The sequence below is a fragment of the Stigmatopora nigra genome, chromosome 12 (assembly GCF_051989575.1).
Source record: "Stigmatopora nigra isolate UIUO_SnigA chromosome 12, RoL_Snig_1.1, whole genome shotgun sequence".
NCBI classification, from domain to species: domain Eukaryota; kingdom Metazoa; phylum Chordata; class Actinopteri; order Syngnathiformes; family Syngnathidae; genus Stigmatopora; species Stigmatopora nigra.
In genome coordinates, this window is record NC_135519.1 from 13,255,762 (window position 1) to 13,269,602 (window position 13,841).

At 42.6% G+C, this 13,841-nt stretch overlaps 1 protein-coding gene across 2 annotated transcripts in view; it reads right to left on the minus strand.

Moving 5' to 3' along the window:
* LOC144205713 (uncharacterized) overlaps window positions 1-13,841 on the minus strand; it is a 46,063-nt gene that overhangs the window by 31,198 nt on the left and 1,024 nt on the right. The window contains exons 1-3 of one of the 2 annotated variants that reach the window (XM_077730272.1): window positions 13,550-13,790; window positions 12,949-13,044; window positions 6,380-6,514 (exon numbers count right to left, since the gene is read on the minus strand). The gene's annotated coding sequence lies outside the window, so the exon portion shown is untranslated. Of the gene's footprint in view, window positions 1-6,379; window positions 6,515-12,948; window positions 13,045-13,549; window positions 13,791-13,841 lie in introns of those variants that run through there. The other variant, XM_077730273.1, reaches the window with a different exon arrangement.

The following is a 13,841-nucleotide window of genomic DNA, read 5'->3' on the forward strand; positions in this document are numbered from 1 at the left end:
AGTTCTCCAGATGATGGACATAGTTTTAGATATAGTTTGGTCTCTAATATTATAATATATAAGATAAAGTATTATATTGCATTGCAAATGGAAATATAGGATATAAATTGAATAGAGAAAATGTCATAGGGACAAGGGCCAGGTTCAAACACATTTAAAGTTATTAAACATTCCTAGAAAAACTCACCGTCAACTTATGACTCCAAAAAATACGAAATACAGAATAACATGAATATAGCAAAAAATGACTGTACTGGCATTGAACCAAAAGAGTTGACAAAATGTATTGGACATCAATAGCAACTAAAAGAGCCATTTTGAGAATCCGATCAATTTGAGCCGATTCAATGAGCCATTTTGAAAACCCCATCACTTTGAGCCGATCCGAAACGTCTAAAAATGATATGAATGCGTTCAACTCAAATTTTTCTCTCTATTTTATATTATTTTCCACAACTTCTAGCCTCATACCAGAACATATAGCAGAACGAAGACGGCCTGGCCAAAAATAAAGGTGCCATGAATAGAGCTTAATATCCCCCAAAAGTGAACGGCGAGGAACGCTAAACTTCGACTCCTCCGTACGCAGAGGCGCTTCAAAGGCCGTCCGTGTCAGCAGGTTAAGCACCCCCATTGTTGTTCTTCTAACGCGGACCGAACGTGGACTGTCACGGGGGGCAGACGTGGGCACAATGGAGGTGATCTCTCTGATCTGGGCTCCCCTTTTGTGCCAGACGTCGTTATTAATGTTCATCGGGGAGACAAGCCGCGGCCTCTGGCGCTCTGTCATTTCGGCCCTGCTGGACTTCTGCCTCCTCTGCCAAATTTCTCAGGGTGTCTTCCAGAAAAATAAATCGCTCATGGATGGAATTTTGCTCGCAATGAAGACAATTGAGTTTTTCGAAAGCCTACCATGGATCAGAGTACAGTAATCCCTCGATTATCACGGTTAATGTAGATCAGATAAATGAAAAATAGCAAAGTAGGATCACCTTTTTGAAAAAAATTATAACTTGTGAATTTTGGGGTGGAAATTTGACTGGCTGGGTCTTTGTACAGGGGCGCTTTGAAGGGGATGTGAAGGGAGCTTTCATTTATCACAACCACTGGGACTTCTGCCAGTTGCCTCGCCCCGTGCGACACTTTGAGGGCGAGTAATCATTAACTCTCGGGGATTGTCCGACCCGCGAGGGAGGTCACAGACCGTGTCGTCCGAGCGACGCTCTCAAACTCTTGCCGAGAAATAATGCCTTCTAAGATGGGAAAATGGGAAATTATAGTCTTTTTAGAAGTGGACGTACATGGACAATTAGACTGGAGGTGTCCAAAATCTTTCTCTGGGGGAGGGATTAGGGTTAAATACATTTAAAAAAATAAAAGACTTGATTTCTAAAAATGTATTGATAAAAACGTGATCGCTCAATGGCGACCTTACTGGATGGAATGGATTTATTTGCTTACTATGATTGTCAATGGCAGGGAATAAATTAAGATTTACCAGCCCAAATCTGGACAAATATTGCTATGTTGACTAATTTAATCTAATCTAATCTGGATATGAGTGCTAACAAATAAGAGATGAAAGACACAATGTGTGTGTGTGTGTGTGTTGGTGGATTTTCTTTATATTGGGAAGGCCTTTTAAGATTTAGGACATTTTTTATGGGGGGCTAATGTCTATTTTTTTTTGAGTTCAAGGTTATAACTACACAAAGAAAAGCCAGTGAGTGTCACGTTAAACGGCCTCATTGTCTGGAGGTTGACATCTTTTCGATGCCTCGTCAATAAATAAAACGGGAACAAGTGGCCTTGAAAGTCTGAAGTTCAGGTCGAGGCCAGTCGGGGCCAGTCGGGGCCAGTTGAGGCCAATCGCTCGCTCGGACGCCGCCTTTCTATTGGTCCGTCTTGTCCATCGTCAAGACGGACGGCGGCGCGTTGGACTCGGGGGCGCTTGAACCATATTCAAGCTTTCAATGTCATCCCACCGGGCCTCACGTGGCGCGAATATGATCTAGAGGGCGTTGACGTCGTAAATTAGCGCCTCTCCCGACCGCCGCTGGCTTTTATGTCGAGAATGGCCGCCTTGGCTACTTCCCAGGAAAGGGAAGAGACTTTTTTTCCCACCTTACGTCGCACGCGCCAGGGGGGCCGGGATGGTGGGGGCGACACAAGGTTTTGCTCCATGTCAGCCTCTATTTTTCTCATAAAGAAAATGAACAGGTTTGATAGGAATGATGGTGAATTCAATTTTTAAAGAGATTTGGGGGACTGGAAATGTTCATAATTCTTAGTACAAAATATTAGAGGTACACCAAAGTATTTTATGTATTGAGGAAGGGAGAAAATAGCATATTCAAATATTTTTTTTCCCCAATTTGAACAAAAATGGTCAATAAATAAGCTATAAAAAGTTTTTTTTGTAGTACAAAATCAGGTGGTACATTAAAATATTTGTTTCTCATTGAAAAAAATAAATAAATAAAAGCCAATGTGATAAATGTAACGCCCTCAATTGTGATTTTCTTGACTTATCTTATCTTTAGGCGTTTTCTCGTTTTATCTGCCAAGTTTCTTTCATTAAACTACATATAAATATATATAATAGGAATGTAAACATATCTATTTTTTGCATATATATTGACTGCCATTGACCATTTTAGACATCAAATCCATCTATTGCGAGCGTGCGTCTACGCAGGGCCAAAAATCCCAAATTGTGGACTCTGGAGGAGCATCAAGTTCCAGCCCCCGACTTTTGGCAGCGTCCGGATTCGTCCCAGCGCCGTGAAATCCCGATAGGGCGATAAGGGGGCGGCCCTTTTGTGCGCCCATCTCGCCATTCTCCTCATTGTGCAGCGAGACGGAGGCGGATGGCGTCGAAAGGGGGGGCTAGAGGGGGGGTCAATGGCTCCGGGGACGGCCATAAATGTCGGCCGTTGGGTTCGGGGATCTTTGGACCCCCCGCCGGGCGGGACCCTGTCGGACCTGCCCCTCTCTCTAACGGCTTAATTAGCAGAAAGGACAACAATGTCCCGGCCCGTTTGGGGTAAATGAAAGTGGGCGATAAAGGCCGGCGAGCCCGCCTCTCATTGTCCCGCCGTGACACTCGGTCAGACTCGCCTCTTCGGGACGGGACAAATAAAACAACATTCCGGCACTGTGGAGGGACGGGCGTGACGGGCGGCTCGACGGAACAGGCCTGCCTCTCAAGGCCGTGTGTTTGGGAACGGACGGGAGGAATTTTAGATATTATATTTAAATTTTATTCTATGAATGGATTAAATGAACTTTAATAGATATAAAAAAATGTTGATTTCAGCTTTTTATTTATTTTTAGATTTTACAAAATGATTTTGGAACTAAAAACACAGAAAAAAATGATTAAAAAATTACAATTATTGATTTAAAAGGGGGAAATCATGAAATTTAATATACATCCATACATTTTAATTTGATCCTAAAACAGAAAGTCGGGACTCGTCATTGATTTTTTTCGGGCCACACAAAATGACGCGGTGGGCCAGATTTGGCCCCCGGGCCGTCGCTTTGACACCAGTGTCATGCAAGCAGCAGATTGGTCAAAACGCTGGGCATGATGGGAAATAGTGTCTGGGTTAACTAAGCATCTCTATTTTTACTAAAGTAAAGTAGGACTTTAAATAAGTACATTGGGGTCCCATATTCAATAAACCAAACTCAAATGACAGCAACCAGCAGCCCCAAAATGGCGGCATCATTTCAAATGCACCATTCTTTTCGTTTCTGCGACATCAGTTTTCGACCACCCTCGGGGACCCCCTTATCGGCCGTGTCTCGACTAGCGATCACCCGGTTCTCTGGGCCCCGGTATGCGCTAGCTAAGCCCCGCCTCTGCCACCACGCTGCGTTCGGGCGCATCTCCTCGGATGGTGACTTTGTCTCCCCGCGCCAAAACCAATTTGTAATCATTCATCTTTTTTTCCCCTTTTTTCTGCTTGAATCGCCACCTGTTCGGCTCACGTAAAGCGCCGAGCGGCCCAATTATAGCGGCGTTTACGTGTTTGTCGGGGGCTTCAAACGGCTGCCGCTCGCTCGTCGGGAGCGGCCATATTGCCCGAGAAGTGACGTCGCTAAATCGTAAAACAAAGACGACGACAACTTTGCGGCGGCTGCCGTTTTTTGGCCGGGCCGCGGCGCCCGAGCGCTCGGCGCGGCTCGGCAGCATGTGTTTGAGGGATTGTTCTGGAAGGCGGAGTGCGGAAACAGCAGGGAGCAGAAGACAAACAGGCAATTGGTGACTCATTAAACGCGGCGTAGGCAGCCAACGCGGTGGCGGCGGCGGCGGAGGGCCGCGAGACTGCGAGGGATCCCGTTCCAACTGGGCCGTAAAAAACTCCGCCCTCCCTTCCGCACCAGCTGGAACGGGCATCTGTCCGCCGCACGCCACGCCGCGCCACGCCGATTACGAGCGACGAGGCCGACCCGCCCGGACCGCGGGAGCCGCTGTCAAACGGTAGAATGTTCGGGGCCAGCGGATCCATGCTAGTTTACAGTTTCCCGGTTTATGATTGGACAACTCCATGCTTGTTTCCGTCTCAGATCAGTGCTTTTTGGATGGAATAAATATTGAAACACACGCTTTCAGTTGTCTGATTGCAGCCAAGTCTCATATAATACTATCAATTCCATCATGTTTTTACACCACGATCCCCTTTAAACATTCTTCTTTTTGGCTAAAATACTGATAATAAAGAAAAAAAACAAACGCGCATAGACCAAACTCCCCTTGGCAAATTAAAACTTTTCCAGGCTGACGCTAACACGGACACAAACTACTCGTACGTAGGCTAACGGTTAGAAAATAAAGACAATTTTTTAAACATATTCTTCAATGTTCATCTATTGACATTAGCACGGGGCCTGAAAATGGCTAATAAAATCCCACTAATAACAACTAGCTTTGTCGCCGGAGGAAAAAAACTTGACGTCAGCACATCCGAACTTTATAACGAGAGAAAAGTTTGATCTCGGCAGACTTTAACGAGGAGCTAGCGGCCTAATTAAAGGGCCGGTAGCGGACCGGGGCATCAAATATGAATAAGCCGTACGGCCTCTGGCCCGTCAATGTTTAATAAGGAGGTCTCTCAAAGCGCCGGAAAAAGAAGACGCAATCCCACCGACGACCACCGGCGATAACGGGACTGGGCGGGGCTCCGACGCGGAAATGACGGCTCCCCGGACGGCCATCTGCCAAATATGAAAACATCAGCATATGGCGGCCGACAGCGGCGAGGCTAAAGAGTCCATTTCCCTAACGTGGCATTGGACGGGGGTGACATTCGCTTCCGGAACGCAACGAGACGACGGTGGTGGTGAGGAGCGAGGACAGATGGCCGCCTCTTTTCTTTTTTTTTTTTTTTCTTTCCTCAATTAACGGCATGGTGGACGCTCTCACTCGACAAAGAATTTGCCGCGGCGAAATGTGTCCGTCATCTGCCAAAAGCTTTGGGTCTCCGTCCGCCCGGGTCCTGGAAACGCTCTCAGAAAAGCCGCCGTCGGGCGGCCGCCTTTAACGGCCTCGCTGGAAACCAGAGCGCCGCTTTCCGTGCGCACGGCGGGCCGGCAGATGGGACGCAATATGGCGCACCTACGCCGGCGCAGATGTGGCCCGGCGTATAACACGAGCCAGGAGAGGGACGGACGGGGGAGGCTCGGCGACATCTGGACTCGCCGTCACCTTCGCCGCGGGTTGACTTTTACAAGGCGACCGTCGGCCGTCTGCGTTCACGCCGGTTCTGGCTTTGAACCCGACGTACGTGTCGCAGAGAGTGCGCTTCTCGACTCAAAAACGTGCGTTTCAGGGACAGTTAGACAAATGTATGCCGCAGAAACGCATAGAGTGGCACATTTCAAATGATGCCGCCATTTTGGGGCTGCCGGGTGCTGTCATTTGAGTTGAATTAATTGAATAAGAGACGCTGTATACTCAAGTCCTACTTTACTTTAGTCAAAACAGAGATGCTAAGCTAACCCAGACACCATTTCCCATCATGCCCAGCGTTTTGACCAATCAGCTGCTTATATGACACTTACCTTATTGTTTCATTAGCCTCGTTTTGTCAATACAAGCCCTAACTTTTGGTTTGTTATGCTTTTATTGGACCATAATATCAATTTACCATTTTCTCTTGCTTTGCTTCTCGTAGTTTTTTTCTATTAAATACACTAGTTCCCATTAAATGGCATCATTTACTGGCAATATGTCTTTTAAACGTATGACTTATTTGAATGACATGAATGTTAAATGAGCTGAAAAGGTGAAACGTCCAATCCATTTTGACAGCCTCTCCCGGTTCAAAACAACATCTACCTAGCAACCAATGAGAAAAGTAGGACTCACCAGGCCGCCTCCTCCCGGCGAGAGCCGTCAATCAACGGTGGAGTCCGGGCCCGGCCCCGACGTGGGCCTTTCACGGCCGGCTGCACAGGGGGACGTTCCCACCGCTCCGGCCGGGTTCGGGACAGACTGGGCCTGCTGTGAGGGGGAAAAAAGAACGGTCAGTCCAGAAGAAACATCTTGAAGCTTAAGTTGAAATTGCAACACAAAAAAAGAACTGGAGGAAATGTTATTTCCTTTTTTTTTCTTTCTAAAATGTTGCTTCAAAGCAATTCCATCTTCTTAAAATCTATTTTCCGCTTCCTCAGTTAGCATTTGTATAAGTAGCGGTAGATTTGCCAAAAAGAAAAGTTTGCCACAGCTGTTAAATGACTGTAAAAAATGTGCACCATTTAAGACAAAAAAAATTACCCAATCATGTTATTCCTAAACAGCAAGTTACACCTGATAGGATTTTTTTGAGTAAAAAAAATCCTGATTAGCCAAGAACTGCAGCTCAATTAAGCAATTGTAGCACATTTCCACAGGAGAACAAACAGCAACTCATTAAAACCCACTTTTTTTTTTGCTTCTGCATATTTGAACAGAAGTAAACCATTTCACACAAATATAGACTTGGAAAATACATAAAACAGAAAATCATAATCCACTACAATTTGAAATAGTACAAAAAAATGGCAGTTTTGTCACATTTTAGGCAAGATACGTTTTTTTTCTTCTGAAATTCCATTCTTAGACGTCAAAACAAATAATGATTAGCCTTTTAAATGTTGATGTTTTATCTATTTTGAAAGAAATTAGTGTATCGTGCAAGCCAAAGTCTAATTTGTGCGCATATAAGACGTCACCATTATTTACAAATACGCAAAATATGGTAAATACAGTAGTTATGGATCTCAAGTTAGTACTTGAATGTACTTTGGTGCAACTAAAGAATTCCAGCGCCTTCCCTCCCGGACGACACGTTCCGTTGCCTTTTTTTTTTTTTTTTTTGCACGCCCAGCGATGTAAAAAATGGCGCGTAATCCCACAGTGGCAGCGGCGGGGGAGGAGGAGGAGGCTTTTGGCCTTTGAATAATTAGTGATGTGTGTCAATATTGCCGGCCCATAGTAACCATATGGTGGCTGCGGGCAGACAGGCCATTGTTGGGAGCCCTGAAATATTGTGTATCCCCGCGAGGGCTGGAGCCAGCCCTCGCAGGAAGTGTTGTCGGGACTGACAGGGACATTGTGCGCCTGAATGGGCCGGCCCTCGGTGGCAGGGAGCGCCGCGGACCCAGACAGAAAGTCTTGACCCTGGCTAGAAAGGGCCCATTAGGCATGGTGCTACGGGAAAAGGAGGTGGAGGGGGGGCACCGGGGCGCTTCTCAATGTGTGTGTGTGTGTATTGGGGGTCCAGTCTTGGTTCTCCTCCCTCCTCTTACACAGCAAGGCCCACTTAACTCTCCCTTTTGACGGCCTACATAAAAACACTCATATATTCATGTCAGTTGGGTGAGACGTTAGTGATGGGAATGCCAATGGTGGGAAGTTACACAATGAAAATTATATTTTGAGGTCTTTTTTTACTGTACTTGAGTACCTAGTACAGTTTTTTTTACTAGGAAGGATGTTTTGAGAAAAATGTGAGGGTCAATTTGAAATTGTTGGAGAGAGGTTTGGAATTCAGGGGAAAATTTTTTTTTTTTTTTTTTAGATATGAATGTACTTGTAAAGTAATAATTGATTTGTTGGCATTGATGGTGATAAACATGCAATCCATTTTGAATTCCATTCAATCGCTGCCAACCCCCCAGTCAAATTGGATTGGACACCTATTGCCATTAATGACAGTGGAACATGATTACTTAATGTACATTGGATGCTGATGCCAATAAATGCTCGGTTGCTAGGGAAAAAAATACTTCTGAGGCAAAAGGATAGTGCAATATCTACATAACAATTCAACATTTAAAAAAAAAAAGTATATTCACAAATTAACTATGGACCGCATTAATCACTTGACAGCAATAATGTTCACATTTATATTAACACAAGTGAAACAAACAAAGATAAAATGCCCTAAAAGTCACTAAAAATCCCAACCAACCAATCCATCACACTTGTTTTTTTTTTTTAAATTCATGTAAAACAAAACACTAAAAATTCTACACAATTTTCCTCAATCTTAACATGCAAAAATATGCCACTGCAGATATTTACATTTTTAAGCATGACATTCATCCAGCTCATAAGTTAAGTACAAGTCTATATTTCTGTTTTTACTTGGGTTAAACAATCAAATGAATATAGTTGGAAACGTAGCATAGCGCCTGGTTAATTTGTCCCCCTTTGGAATCCACCCAAGGTTTTCTTCCCAAAGCGGATCTCCCTCCTCCCCGGTGTTTTCAGTCTTGATCAAAGCTAAACGCGCTAATTAAAAGTGCTGCGCGGAGCACAGATTGGAAATGATGCTCTAACGGCCGTCACGTGGCGGCGGCGTCGCACGCGCAACCATCAGTTCAGAGGTAATGGACCACGGCCAACATTAGCAGGCGACATTAGCAAGCTGCGCCGCCACCGCCGCGGCGCTATTCAACTGAGCAAACATTTAAATCCTACACAACTCTTAAAATGCTAATTGTGGTATTTGCAGATACTAAGCCAAAGTTAGCCACCATATTTTGGTAAATTGGAGTCATTTATTTATTGGAGCGCAGATGGGACCAAATGTATTTTTCAAATGATATTTAAGAAAAGTAGCGCTATGTTATCATTTATGTCAGAGGAAAGTGGAGTTGAAATCAAAGTCTGTTGGCGACACTGAACAACAAACGGCACAATCTACGTTTAACATGTTGCATTATCACCAAAAAAAAACACTTTAGCCTACACAACTTTAGTAGAAAGACATAAACATCTGTCACAAAATATAAACAGATGCAACATTGTAGTGCGATCACATGGCAAATACTCAAGTCTATTGAACATAAAAATCAGCCAGATTTTACCATTTGCTAGTATTCCACCCAAAACAATTCTGGTTGTGACATCACAATTACGTTCAATTTTCTTTTTTGCAGTAATCCTGGTTCTGACTGCAACATTTTTTGTTGCAGTAATTCTGGTTGTGACGTCACAACCTGAATTACTGCAAAAAATATATAAATATTTTTTATTAATCAAAAGAATTGGCTAACATGCTAACAGAGTACAAAAAAAGTGCAACTCATACTATGGGGGACATGCTACTTTTTGATGGAAATGTAGCATGCTTTGGGTCTTCTATTTTGGTTTTCATGCTAAAACCCCTGTCGTCGCCACCGCTGCCCCCGGGACCCCCGGATCTCCCCCCCCCCCCCCCCCCCCCCCCCGCTCCTGCCAATTACCTCCCCGTCAGTGTGTCACACTTTGTAGCACAATAATGGCGTGCTCAATTGATGCCCGCCCCGCCTTTATCCCCTTGATAAAGCACAACAATTAAGGCTCATGTCTCTTTGCTCAGCCGCTTTGATGGCGCATAAAACACGGGAAGGGGAAAAGACACCATCACGTTGGCCGCACATTTGGAAAATATGACACGGAAAATCATCCGCTCGTCAACACTGACTATTTTGTAGCATATTGATATCGTTTGGATATTATAACGTCCTTAAAAAAACTTAAAATACAAAAAACAAGGAAAAAGTTCCACTATATTCTAATAGGATCATTATTGTAAAAAAATATTAAAGTGAATGTTGAAATACAATGAGAACATTATAAGGAAAATTCAATACTAATATTTAACTGTAAATGAGAAAAATAGTATTAACTACGGAAATATACAGTATAAATAGTGTTTATTATTTTATGTCAATTAAAAATGACACTTATGACATCATATCTCGGTCCATGGTTAATGTATTAACAGCGATGGAGAAATATATATATATTTTTTTTTTAAGTTTAAATGGTATTAAATCAACAAACTCTAGAGACAAAGTATAAAGCTGTCCAAACTTGGAAAGGTTGTTCCTCTATGAGCTCAAGTCGCAAACAAACACGCCCCTCCGTTTTGCCCACTTGCTTGACAAGCCATCCAGGGCCGATTGATGGACGGCAATTGCCACGGCAACGGCACTAAACGCAGGCTGGCCCGCCAAAGCAGAAACAGAAGGTCGCAGCCTTTTTGGAGAGCTGCCTCCGAGCAAACAATACAAGTCAAAGTGCCGACAAGAGCCGGGACCCAACAACATTCACGTTCACTTGGGAGGAAAATACAAAATAAAAACTGCCCCCACCCCAAAAAAATAAAGTGATTTCAATGTTGCATGAGAATTAAAAAGTGTGGCTAATTATAGAGTAACAGACAAAAACAAGATTCAAAAATCCCAGCAGGGCGCCAAACGCAAAATGTAACACGCTGCTCTAGTGAGTGATAAACTTTGAAAAAAGACATTTTGCCAACACCTGCGCCATCTAATGAGATCCAAGATAAGGACAAAATAATACAACCAGATTCTACAGCATTCCTCACAAAATAAGAACTTTTTTTTCAGATTTTCAAAAATAAAATCTTCCAAAGCTGAGTCCCAAATCTGATCTCGACAACTGAAACATAGACCGACAACATTGTAAAGTACAGTAATCCCTCGATTATTCACTCTTTATTCTGTTATTAATTATTTTTCTTTTTTTTAAGTTCATAAAAATGTGTAAATCCACTCTTAAACTTGTAAGCTACTTTTGCTACTAGGACTATAAAAGTTATAATAGGGGTGACCCCACTTTGCGATTTTTCAATTATCACTGATCTACAATAACCTCGATATTTGAGGGATTACTGTAAATGTCAAAGTGATACAACATGGGGTATTAAAATCAATTCAAATACTGATGACGGTGGCCGTTGTCAATACTTGAGGGGAAACTTTCCCCAAAGACTGTTGAAAAGCCGTGGTAATCATCTACTGGAGTGTTGTATAGTTTTTGGGGTTCACATGGTTTTCATCCCGTGCCAGCATCCCCGCACGGAGTCCAGTTACCTGGGAGTCGGCGCCGGGCCACTCGGCTATGTCCACGCGGACAAAAAGCGCTGACGGCAGAAGTGTGGGGAGAGTGATGAGATCCCCCGCGGACCACTGCCGTGAGCTGACCCCGCCCCGCCTCGGAGCTTCCATTCGGGCTAACCGGGAGGCCGGAGACTGACAAAAACACCAGACGGGGGGGACCGCTATTGTTTTAGGGTCATTAGAACAGCATGCCGTGCGATCCGATGGCACTTCTTCTTTTATTTCAGGGGATAGTAAAAAAGTCATGTGGGATAGGCCAAGGAGTTTGGAAAATTGATGTTTCAATGTGATTATTGAATGACCTATAAAGTTTCAATTACATCCACAAATAACAACATTGTAATGTACTACTTCAGTTAGTTTTATATTAACATTAAACGTTTTTTTCGAAAAGTTTTGTTTAATTTTGTATTGTGCCTCTTATCATTAAAAACAGTAATAGGAATTACAGAAAAATGCCGAATTTGTTTATGAATGTAAACAGCATAAATCCTTGTCTTTGCTGCCACCGTGTGGTTGAGAAAATGCTGCACAATAACCATGAATGCAGACCTAGCAAATAATGAATAATACAGTTTTATCACTAGATGTAGCTGATCCAATGAGTTTTTGTTGTTGTTTTATTCCTGAAATTTTAATTATGTCATTGATAATAATAAAATATCATTTGGATAATCTAGCAGATGTGTAAAAAGGGAAGTAGCAAAAAATAGGCCATAACAAAGTCATAATACATATGAACACACACAACATGGTGGTGAGGTTGAGTCTAAATGCAATTCTAATTTATAATTAAAATTAGCCTTAACTTTAATGGTGGAGTAGCATCGGACTGCACTGTTTACTGTTCAATGTAAACCCAAAAACACACACACATATTACTAAATGTCAATAGTAATCCCCCGGATGGACACGAGTATGCATGAGATGTCCCGGTCACCCGGTTCGACCCATCGTACCACGGAAGCAAAATCTGAGAAGGAGCGACGTGGGTGTAAGGTTATTTCAGGACGTGCTGCCGCCAGCCTAGTTATCTGTGTTTGTTCACCACTTGTCTTTAGCTTTGCTCTTGGCTGTGTCAATAATACACTCACTGTTGATTTGTTTCACTGCACATTTCACTTAGAACCACTAGAAAGTCAAGTACGAGACACAAAGGACTTCAAATCAATTGAATTAGGTCAATCAATAAAGGAGCCCAGAGCTTATTTAAGACAGAAAATATTGGTGCATCTTTAAATGGCCAATGGTCATTATTGGTCCATCTCCTCTGTCACCCTAGAGCCAAGATGGACTTATGAAAGGATTACAAGTCCTCCAAGACATGCATGCCACCCTCCTATTTCTGCCTGGAGCAGATTGTCTTTCCAACGTATCCGTAAACAGCTGGGCAAACACTACAAGTCACTTTGTCACACAAGGTCACGTTGACGTTTGCCTCTCTTTAGCGTTTAGCATCATTTTGACTAGGAAAAAAAACATTTCTAGCCCACAAAACATGAACTGACCGACAAAAGCGGAAGAAAATGGGGTACTTACAGTAGTGAGTAAGCATCTTAGAAGCCTCTTTTGTGGTCTTCTGAGTAGTTTATGTTCACTGGTCTTGAGAAGTTATTTTAAATGTGACAAAGGATCCTGTAATAGAAAAAAACAAGTATTAACTATGTACATCTTTCAAATACAAAACGATAACAAACAGTGTATTTTATAGTAATAGCTTGTTATTATTAAATGCATGGGTGAGCTGGAGTCCATATAATAAATATTGCTGTCTTATCCATGCTAAAAAGCAAGACCAGTATACTTACTATTGGGGCACGGGTATTCAGGGGATGTTTTTGTTGAATAGTATTAGTATTACTAATAGCATACAACACAAACAGCAGAACTTTTGCATCTACGAAGGTACTGAAAGTTAAATTTCATTTAAAACTCGTTATACTGGAGGAAAAAACAATATTAAACTCGTGATATAACATTAAACTATATAAACAAGTAGGCCCCAAAGGGCTAGGCATGCGTATTACCACCACGCCTCGCCAAGGATGAATTTCTGTGTTATTATTCATTATTATATGTTTACAGAATGTTTGATATAATTAACATTATTATTCTTTTTTTTAAGACAGGTATGAATTACCATTTTGAATCCGACGTTGTTGATCTTGACGTTGCTGGCAGTGAGTATAATTTTGAACGTGTACAGTACTTTTTTCATAGAGATTTTTGACGATTGACTAGTACATGCAAATATGCATTATGCACAAAATATCTTTATATAATATAAATGACGATGCAAGATAATAACTTAGCTCGGCTGTTAGCAATGGGGCACTTTCACGAGATAGCCCAACTCATTAAAATACAGGTGCAGGTATAAATGGCGTATATAGGAGAATAGATGTCAAACTGTGGTTTTGATGGCGTTGGTA